At 43.9% G+C, this 10,313-nt stretch overlaps 1 protein-coding gene across 1 annotated transcript in view; it reads left to right on the top strand.

The window, feature by feature from the left end:
- The first annotated feature begins 1,777 nt into the window (after positions 1-1,777).
- LOC144157931 (trissin receptor-like) overlaps positions 1,778-10,313 on the top strand; it is an 85,376-nt gene continuing 76,840 nt past the window's right edge. Inside the window, exon 1 of the mRNA XM_077688644.1 lies at positions 1,778-2,630. The gene's annotated coding sequence lies outside the window, so the exon portion shown is untranslated. The remainder of the gene's footprint in view (positions 2,631-10,313) is intronic.

Below are 10,313 nucleotides of genomic sequence, written 5' to 3'. Positions count from 1 at the left end.
TAAATCGCAGGATAAATATTAGGCTGACCTTGTAAAAGCTACTCCCCTCATGGAGGCGAATAATGCAATGAAGCAAGATTTAGAGTGCCACATATCAGCTTAGCCATAGCCAATCTCGTGATATTTCGACAGAAAGCACATGTAACTTGGGACACATTCCCCAGCTCAAGGATTAACCACATAATAAAACATATCACTGCGAGAAAAGAAGTTTTCAAGCGACAGTATTAAGTTGCTTACGTAACGTAAACGTAGTGACCACTCATATAAATAGAAATATAAAGAGTTCTACAGCAGGGGTGTCTCTTCAACTATGCGCCGTCTCGCGAGAGATGATGCTGCGGCAAAGTAACATTAAAAAGAGCTATTTACGTGCTTTCCTAAGTAATTGTTTGCTGTTTGAATCAAATGATTACCAAACCTATAGCACTACCAACGCTTTCAAAGTAACCTCCGATGTCATAGCCGCAGAAAAATATTCTACTGACTGCTGCCACGATCCTTCTTTGTTGGGGAGACGGGAAAATTGAGGCAAAACTAAAAAAAAGGTATCTAGAATGCGAAGTTTTGTGTTTTTATGTAGTTTTTATTTTTGAGCATTTATTTATTTTGCGCCTTCAAAAAGAATAATACCACTAAAGTGATTATCAGGACCAGTTGGTCAGACATGATTAATAGGAAAAAGGCTGTGCTGCTGGAACACGGACAAAAATGAAGACTTGACACACGAGCTCGTGTGTGTCATGTTTTCGTTATGTCCAGGTGCCAGCGCGGCTGCCTTTATTCTCTTGAGCCTCTATAGGAGATACACACCTTTATATTTTTGTGAACATAGGTTGCTTCGATCTGACTTTGAATTTTTCACAACACTCAACAGTTCCTTGCCTTCAATTTTATAGCATTGAACTACGGGGTATAGGGAATACCATAAACGCAGCATAATTGTTATCAGGGTGATCTTTTTGCGGGTCAATGGCCCCTCTATTATGCTTCCATGCGTCATCCAAAGGCATCCATTAACCCTTAGCGTTACTTCTTATAGCGCAATCAATTCTTTGGCATTTATTTCTACGCGTCCATCAGTTTTCAATTTTGCCTCTCCGGTGATTCACCTGTGGCCTACTACGCATCGCATGGACGCCGAAATAAGCGTGCCCTTACATACGCTAGGATCACTTACAATTGGATTTTTATACTAATTTTTACTTTACATTTTGTTGTCTCTATGGGGTAGGGAAAGTTTAAGGTTTATAATAAGGTCCCAAATAACTGGCCTTTAGCTTCAGCCCCCGTTCGCAAAATAAACTAATGAATATCCTTTAAATGAGCCTTTGTTTAAAGCATTTATGAAATGCTTGCTGTCGAAATATAGAAACCTAATCGGTGTGTCCCCCGGGGAGTTTTGACATTGTTTGTACGGCGTTCCTGATTCAGCTGGACGGAGGCATGCTTCAGTCCCTCTAAGGACTATTTCCCAATTACTCGTTCCCCATGCGCAGCTTGTTTTCTTTGCGTTGTGAAATATGTGTCTTCAACCGAATATTAACACAATCCGTTACCCATGCCGCGTTTACTCCACTCTAAGGCATTTTTCTCTGGGAGGTGCTCCGCACGTTCGGGCGAGACCGGGTGGAGAAAAGCGAAGGGCGAAGCAGGGGTCCCCAGGAAAGTGCCGGTTTCTCCGTGCTCCCGACGGGGGAGCTGGTGGTGACGTCACAACAGGCTTCCGGTTTCCGGCCCCGCGGATGCCACGCCTCCTTCTTCGGGAACGCCGGGTCCGCGCACAACTTCGAGCGCTCATTCAGAGTGGTCGTCGCGCGGGTCGAGGTTGGAGCGAGCGCATCGCGCACCGAGGTGCTCGTCTGTGGATATTTGGATGCGAGGCTCCACGAGATTTCTCAGTTCGTCGCAACGATTGCCGTACGGTTGAAGTGCGGATCAAGTCTACGTTCGCCCCTCCTGATACGATGAAGCGCTTATGACTTCAGCTGTTTTCGGAATTCCGCAACTATCTTGTATCTATATTCAGCCTTTAGAGTAACATTTACGTGAACGCTGCTGTACAGAACGGTGCATATTTTACTACGCAATGCGATATTTTGTTTTGAGTATTTCTTTTTGCTAACCAGGCGCAACACATTTGAAAGGCAGACCGGTTATGCATAAAAACAAGAAGCTAAATTCCGGGCAATGTTGACAAATCTTGTTGAGCTGGCCAGAACTTCTTCTCGCTCAAACGTTTCTTGATTGCTCACTCCAAGGCTATTTAGGTAACGCCTGAACCTCTGCAGTTAGTGAGGCCATAGTCTCAGGTTGGAGTATACGGTGCAGAGCAAAGGAATTGTTTACTTCGGCGGCTTCGAATTGTCAGAAATGTGGACAGATTTTGCAAGACCACTTTGATAAGGCCTGTTGCGTGCTTTGCTGACTATGTTTCATGCTGATGTGCTCTGCGAGCTGTCGACGTGACATTCGAAGCCGTGGCATTAACTCGCCGACGGCTAAACGGAACTGCTCTGAGTGCGCTTCAAATATGTTCGAGTGGAATGAACTGCAAGCCCTGTGACCCGGTAGTGTCATGATGTTACGGCCTGTCAACTCTAACGTCGGGACCTGCTGTGCGTAATCAGGTAAGAATATCTGCACATCTTTTACTCACTTTTTACTCACATCTTTTACTAAAATTGTGCTTTTGAATTGACCAGTAACATGCTATATTAGGATGTAGGTGGCCGCATCAAAAAGGTGTAAGAATTAGCCCTTGGGAACAGTAATGAGCTAATTTATTGTGACAGAACACTGGTAAATTACCACCAAGTGTAATTTTATTAGGCCTCTTGGTGAATTGTTTTTGGGTGTTCTAAACAACCGTGTAGGAGGGGGTGGGCTTTGCACGAATGTTGTAGTTTTTCTGTGTCGAAGACACAAAGAGATGATTTGGCGCTCATCAATTATGCTTGGTGAGACGGTTTATAGCCAAAGAGGTCCAGCAGGCCTGAGTTAGCGACATCCGTATACAGCCCTAACACCCTCATAACCACCAGGATGTCATTGCACTGGTAACATTATGCAACAAAGAATGTTGGTTATATAATTTTTACCGCGAATATTTTCACTGTGACATCTCTGGGCATGAATAAGGTATAATTATTTTACCACCAAAGCTGCAGTTGACAATATTGTAGCTTTAACTCCCCAAAAATAAATTTCTTGATTTACCGACGCAAGCTAACAGTTGCAGCACGCAATACTAAACTTGCAACAGTTTTTTCTGCAGCCAAAGCAACCGATTGCGATAACGCTGGGCGTTTTATTACTCCCAATAGCTGCAAACAACGTTCCCAGGTATCGATTTTGCTGCAAATGCGTTTCTTTTTTTCTTTTTTGACGTGGAAGAAAACAAAATAAGAACTGGGGACGTTAGAAGCTGAACAATATATCTCTGCTCGTGTTGCTGTTGCTCTGGGCGCCTCATACGGGTGCTTGATAACCTGAGCCGTGTCTAATTGACCTACAAAAAATAACAAATTTCTGAAGTTGTTTTTGTTACAGTAGATTTTAGGAACAAGATTTAGGAACAAATTTTGTAAACGTAACAGGACATTTTGCAACGGAAAGGTCGACTGGCACGTGCCGTGCCTGAGCTCTGTTTAGTGAAATGCATCAAAAACGTATACGTGCCATAAAGATAAGCTGTCTTGAAAATTTACACTTGGATAGCTCGAACCACAAAAAAATGGTTGGAGCTTATACACTTCAGGCCACGGATGGTGCCAACGGCTAGTGTAATCAGGGACTCTAATGAAAACCTTTTATTAGTAGCCGGTAGGAGAAATGAATTTTATCTATATGCACGCTACAGATGCATAAAGTTCTACTGAGAAGCAGTCCGAAAATTGGTTCTTGTCTTCAAGCTACCGCTCACCTATTTTTGGTATCCCAAGTTTAGCAGGTTTGTACGCTTGCTCCCAGGAAAATATTGTTGACGCCGAACCTGAATGTGCATGCGTTATTTCGGGGGTTAAAAATACTGACGGGCATTATGCGCCTCGATGGTTTACAACCTAAATCGGATGCTAAGGCCGTATGTGTCGAAAACAAATATGTTGGCAAATAAATCAGAACAGTCAGAGGAAGTTTCAAAGTTGTTTTGCATTAGGAGAAAGCGTGTCAAAACAACGATGGACAAGCATAAGCTGCAAAAATTTTAAATGGCGGATAGCACCATGCCATCTTCCTTTTAAATTAAAACACTTTTGTTCCCCGCCGATATTTTTGTAAGTTACTGTTTCTTTTCGTTCACCCTTACACGCTCTTCTCTCGGTATCTCTATTTCTCAACAAAGAGGAAACGCAACCGTGTCGCGCTGAAATAACGTTGTTTGACCTTTAAAAGTTTTAGCTCCCTTCAGTAATGTCGCCACAGGACCACTGGTTCGCTCTACTTTTTTTTATCTCAGTGTCCAGTCTACGGAAGTGGATAATTTCGGACGTGCGTGTAATCATGCTGTATTGAAAGAGGAAAATAACTGCTTTTTTGTCTTGAACTTTCAGGCTGGTTTTGTTTTGATTCTAGCTATAAATGTGGCATTGGGTCCAGTAGGCCAATTGCTTGATGGATTTTACAGCCAGTGAGTTGCTGAAGGATCGAGGTGGTGATATCGGGCGTGGTTTGTATTTTATTTAGGGGCGAAGCACCTTAAGACCGAGGCTTGTCCGTCCGGCGCCCGGCGTCCGTGCTCATGGCACAGCACCATGTAAATCGAGACATCTGTGAACAAAAGGTTCACAAGATCAAAAGAAAAGATTCACAGAAGGTTAGGAAGAAACAGAAAGAGTGGGAAATAGCGAGGGAGAGTGAGAGAGGTGCACAGCACCGTGTAAATCGAAACGTCTGTGAACAACAGGTTCACAAAAGGTTAACACGAACAAAATAAAAGGTTAACAAAATGTTAGAGAGAGAGAGAGGGAGTGGGAAAGAGAGTGGGAGACAGAGAGACGCACAGCACCGTGTAAATCGAAACGTCTGTGAACAAAAGGTTCACAAAAGGTTAACATAAAAAAATGAAAGGTTCACAAAAGGTTACAGAGAGAGAGTGCTCCTGGAGAGCCGTGCTCTCCATGCGCGAGAAGCATCGGATTGGATTAGATTGAAATAGATTGGATTGGATAAAATTGAATTTTATTGGACTGAATTGGATTGGAAATCGTTTAAGCAGCAGTAAGCACTCTCACCTGTGATTTACGGTAAGAACGATGCCAAGTGCTTCGCCCACTCATCATGGGTCGCTTCGTGGAGATACGTGAATTTTTTTTGCGAAAAGTGGCGACTTCCGCACAGTATTCTTATTCGAGTGTGACCTGTTCGGCTGCGTGGACTTCCTCATTAAGACCAACCTAAATATCATTAGGAACAAAAGAAGCAATACCTTTTTAGAATTTATTTCCAAACTTGGCTAGCGTAGCTCAAATGACGTGTGGTTGTCGCAGCGTTATAAACTATCTTTAACTTAAACGTTGTTTCATTGATGGTCTGTTAAGCTAGAAAACAAATTCATTAATGTAGCAGAGATTTCAGTCTTCGGTAATTAGAAAAATATTTCATAACGTCGGGAACCTAATTACCTGTGACGTATGTGTTCCTGCTCAGCAACTTTCGCAATATCTGTATGACAATCACCACCCTTCCGCCGTCGCTGCAGTGTCCTTTGACAAAAAAGCAGTGGCGCAACAGAGTATGCAGTAATGCAATCCACATGCAGTACTTACAGCCTTCGTGGTGTCTTCTTTCCCGCTAAGTGCTTTGTGTTGATCCTTATCAGAATAGATTTGACAAATAGAATCCGTACATTTTTCACGACCAAGACACTTCCTATACACAAAACGTCAGTCGCGCTCAGTGCGCTGTATTCGCTCATTGGCTGTCAAGGGTCGTTTGACCACCTCCTGATCCTCGCTTGAGTAACACTAAAAGAGGCAGCCGTTTTACCCCAGGGTCTAGTATGAAGTCTTATGTTCTTTAATAAAAAAATATTGCATTAGACCATAAAAGAAAAAAAAACTGGCTGTGCACGTGTGTTCACAGTTTGCACAACAGCCTGAGACACCATGGTGATTGCGAAATTACACTCGCGGCATGCATAGCCATAAAAATAACACGAAAGCAAGTAAACTTAGGGGAGCTTGAACGTGTCATTTGGAACGAGTAGTCACTGAAATATCAAAACAAGCTATTGCAGAAACGATGTGCGACGCTTACCTGCTTTTTCTGGGGAGGCGTGTACGCGGTATGTTGGCATTTAAATAAACCGTTGAGCTCTCTGGAAACTCCAGTCACATGCAACAAGGTGAATGGCGTATAACCTGGCTTCAATGCATCTGTCAGAACAAAGTGTGGGGGATCCTATATTAAGCTAAATCCATTTCGGTTGGACCAACGAGAGTGTTATGCGGGGCATACTGGTGGTGCAAACATGTAGGCGTAGCAGAAGCCTTTTGTGCAGCGTCTACTTGTTGGATGAGATTTCACAAAGTAACAACATCGGAAAGTGCAAAAATCCCGATCCATCAAGAGGGATCAACCGTGTATGATGTGTAGGCTATCGTTGCGAAACAGTATTCCCTATAATAGGCAGGCTTAAAAAAACATTATCTCCGAAGTCAGTAGCCCGTTCTCTGGCCCTTAAAAATGAAAATGATAAGCTTACAAATCTTAGGGGGAATTACAAGGATTTTCTGAAACTTCCCGAGATCGGATATGGTTTCGTAAGTGTATCAGGCACCGAGGGAGATGAAACTAAAAAAAAACAAGGAGACAAACGTTATTAAGCACCGAAGCGAGCATGTTGAAGTTCAAACCTCCATTGAAAAGCTTCGCTGATGAGGCCAGCCTTCTTCACAATATTCGCTAGGAATATCTTCCTTGAGCCATTAGTTCGTCTTCTCACTCCTGTCAGTTAGCGCGAGGGTTTGAGTGTGGGGAGGGAGCTCTGGCTTTTGGTAGCTTTGGCAGAGTGTGGGTGGGGCTTGGCATTGAATTTAGGTAGCGTCGTGGAAAGTGGGATGGATGGCGTGTAGTTGTGGCTGGTGCAGGTATATCTTGGTTTGGAGGCGTATCGAGATATTTCGTGTTGTTGTTCTTGTTCTTTCGTGGCCTGATTGATAACTGGAGGGTAGTATAGCAGTCGCCTCAGTCGGTAACGTTGCTAATTGCGTGCGTACGGAAGGGATGGGTGCCTGGTTCGCTTTCTTCTTGCGTTTCCAGGTGTGCGAGTTCTCAAGCCAGGGCGTGTGCTGTGAGGTTTTCCAGGAACAGCTGTGTGGGGTCAGATCTTCAAAAATGCGACTTGTTTCTGCGGATGTTGTCGGAGGAGAAACGACGCCGTTTCCCTTAAATTCTACCTGCTTAGAATGCTCATCACGTTGATCGACCGTCAGTGATAAGTAGTTTGGGCTTTGTCTGCCAGGGGGCTGGAATGATAGCCATCTCTTCCGCCTGCGGACTGTTGGATGACTGAAACATTAGGATTGAAATTAAGTCTATTCCTGAGGCGACGATCGGTGATGTCCGCACGTACCTGTCTTGTTCCACCACGTCTGTACAGACGACGTCGTCTTTGTGTTAGGATGCTAAAATCGCATATTCCTGAAGATCGGTAAGACAATGTTTCGAGGTTTCGTACGGGTGGGGGAAAGTGCCAACGGCGTCTTTTGAGATGTGAGGTGCCACATATAAAAACTGGTCCATGGTTTTATTTCCCTTTGGGGTTCCAAGAGTCTCACTTTTTTTTTACATTAGATGCGCTTCGGCTTGTTTATCGATGGTAGTGTACTGGTTCAAAGCCAAAAGCGGACCTTAGATGGGCCCGTTGAAAGTCAATAGCTTGCTTATCAGCTTTTCTTTTGTAGTGCAGGATGGTCTTGAAACCCACAACCGCATAAGCAGCACCATAAACAATTCTGAAGACGACTAAACGGACCATCTTTTGTTCTTTCAATTCATGACATTTGTTCTACTGGCTACTTAGCGTCCGAGTAGTGTGGCATGAAATCTTCAACCGTATGCAGGAGAAGCATGTGTTTGCAGTTTCTGTACCGCGCAACTTCACAATCTTGATTCATAGTGTCAGGTTTTTCGATGTTCTGTCAAGCTATGTTTTGATGTTGTGTGCGTACACTTGGCGGCATTCTTCTACTAACATCGTCCGACTTTTGTGACGTACACGCTAAACCAGAATGGTTGGCATTGGTGTGAGCCCTATCCACCGCCCTTTCGAGGCTCTACTAGATGGCGCATAAAGTACCCTTGCTAATCTAGGCTGCTAGATAATCTGCACAGAGGGCGTGCTTGGTGTAGGAAATCTTGTGTTATTGTCGGAAAAGGTCTGTCATGGCTATGGTGGATAAATAGGGGGGATAGGACAACCCCTTGCGGTATGCCACGACTGAGGATTGTGTTGAAGATAAGAGATGTCGCCAAATTGGTCAAGGTTGCTCTAACATACAAGAAAGCTAAATGTTGAGTATGCTTTTAATCCGCCAGGATGCCAATATTCGTGGTGATAGCTCCGTTTGTGACGATGTAAAATGCACTTTTACAGGCCAGGATAGCTTTGGGGGTTGTGCTGCCGGCGGCCTGAAAAATATTTCTCTGCACGTGCAGCAAGACGGTTTGAGCTAAAAGAAGCAAGCGGAACCCAAATATGGAGTGGGGCGTGAGATATGGTCTGTACTTTTACAATACTTTCCTAAGTGGTTAAAGAAGATGCTCTTCTTAAGCTTTCCGATGTACCATTAAGTGAAGGCGCTCCGAGCGAGTGTTTTGGCCTGGCTTTGAAAGAAGACGACCGCCTGCTTGATTCAATGACATCGGCACCACTTCATCCTCTAAACACCCGTTCATCCTTTTGGTCACAACCTCCCCAGAACCTTCATCCAAGTTTCTGACGATCTTTTTTGATACTATATCAGTACCTTGAATAAAGGGTGGCTTCTATCTACGGTACTTTCTAGAAGATGGAGACACTTCAAAGATAAAAAATAATAACCACTCGATACACCATACCCACTCCTTTATTGTCTGCATAAGCAGAGGCAGTCGTTTTTGCACAGAAGCGCACTAACCCATAAAAAAAAAAAAAACCTTTCGGTGGAAATGGCAGGCGCACTTCGGAAAGCTTACCCAGTGTAGAGTTATTTTGCCATGGAGGACAGAAGTGTCGTCTAAAAAAAACACGCACCAGATCATTCTTAAAGCGAAACATATTGTGCCCGGTTCGTACTACATGCTCCGAATGGCAGTCTACTCGGCCATTAAAGAAAGATAAAGACAAACAACGCGACGCGTACACCATTAGCGTTGTGAAACACAGGGACGCCATTTCAACAACGTAGTGCCGCCTCCTTGGGGTAGTTATGGTGGTACAAATCCGGAAACAATCGCCATGGCTCATGCCTTTAGAACTGGCTTGAGAGCTCGGGAAACAACGCTGCCGGCAAAAAAGGAACACGGTGGGCCGAACATTTTGATACGATGTGTCGTATTAGAAGCGAGACGTGCAACGAAATTTTACACTCACTGGAAAAAGGTTACAGTTTATTGCAGCGATAGCTGGATTGTCGATGTTTTTAGAACAGCAGTGAACCCAACAACGCAGCCGTGTCTATTAAGGGGTATTTGGCGATTATTTTACCGCTTATCCACGAGCTTTTCTATTGCCGGCTATTTCCGGATATGTCAGGCTGCTCTATAGCCTTGAAGATTTCAGTAATTTTTCGGTTGGTAGAGGGATGGCGGTGGCCGCATTTCTATGTCTGAGAATGAAGCTGTGCGCCTGATGCTTGCTTGCGCAATCCAGTGAGTCGCCGGCAAGACAGCGATAAACGGAGTCACATAACACGTCTCAGCCAAAGGGAAATTACGCGCCTTTGCCCAGCTTATCATGGGTTTCTCGTGACGGTAGCTTATCACACAATTGCCCAAGTTAACACGGCATAAAAAAACCCTCTATCTTACTGCCTATAAGCAAAACTTCAGGTCAGGTAGCTAAAAAACGGAGGTGAAATAGCGCATGCAGTCCTTTCATGCATCTTCTAAACACTGCCTTGCAAAGTTTGTGAAGCGGTTTTTTTTGTTTTAATAAAAAACGATTTTCTCCAGTTTTTAAAATAATAAAAAACACACTGCTGGCAGGCAACAGCCTCACAACTACAAGAAAGTTGGTGTTTTTTCTGGCTGTCTTTCTCATGTGGTCTGAAATTTACTTGATTAGTATTTGCCTTTTCAAAAAGGTATATTATTATACTTGCGCATAA

The sequence above is a fragment of the Haemaphysalis longicornis genome, unplaced genomic scaffold (assembly GCF_048455015.1).
Source record: "Haemaphysalis longicornis isolate Haplotype H1 unplaced genomic scaffold, Haemaphysalis longicornis Haplotype H1 scaffold_10, whole genome shotgun sequence".
NCBI lineage: Eukaryota > Metazoa > Arthropoda > Arachnida > Ixodida > Ixodidae > Haemaphysalis > Haemaphysalis longicornis.
This window is presented reverse-complemented; position numbering and strand designations above follow the sequence as displayed.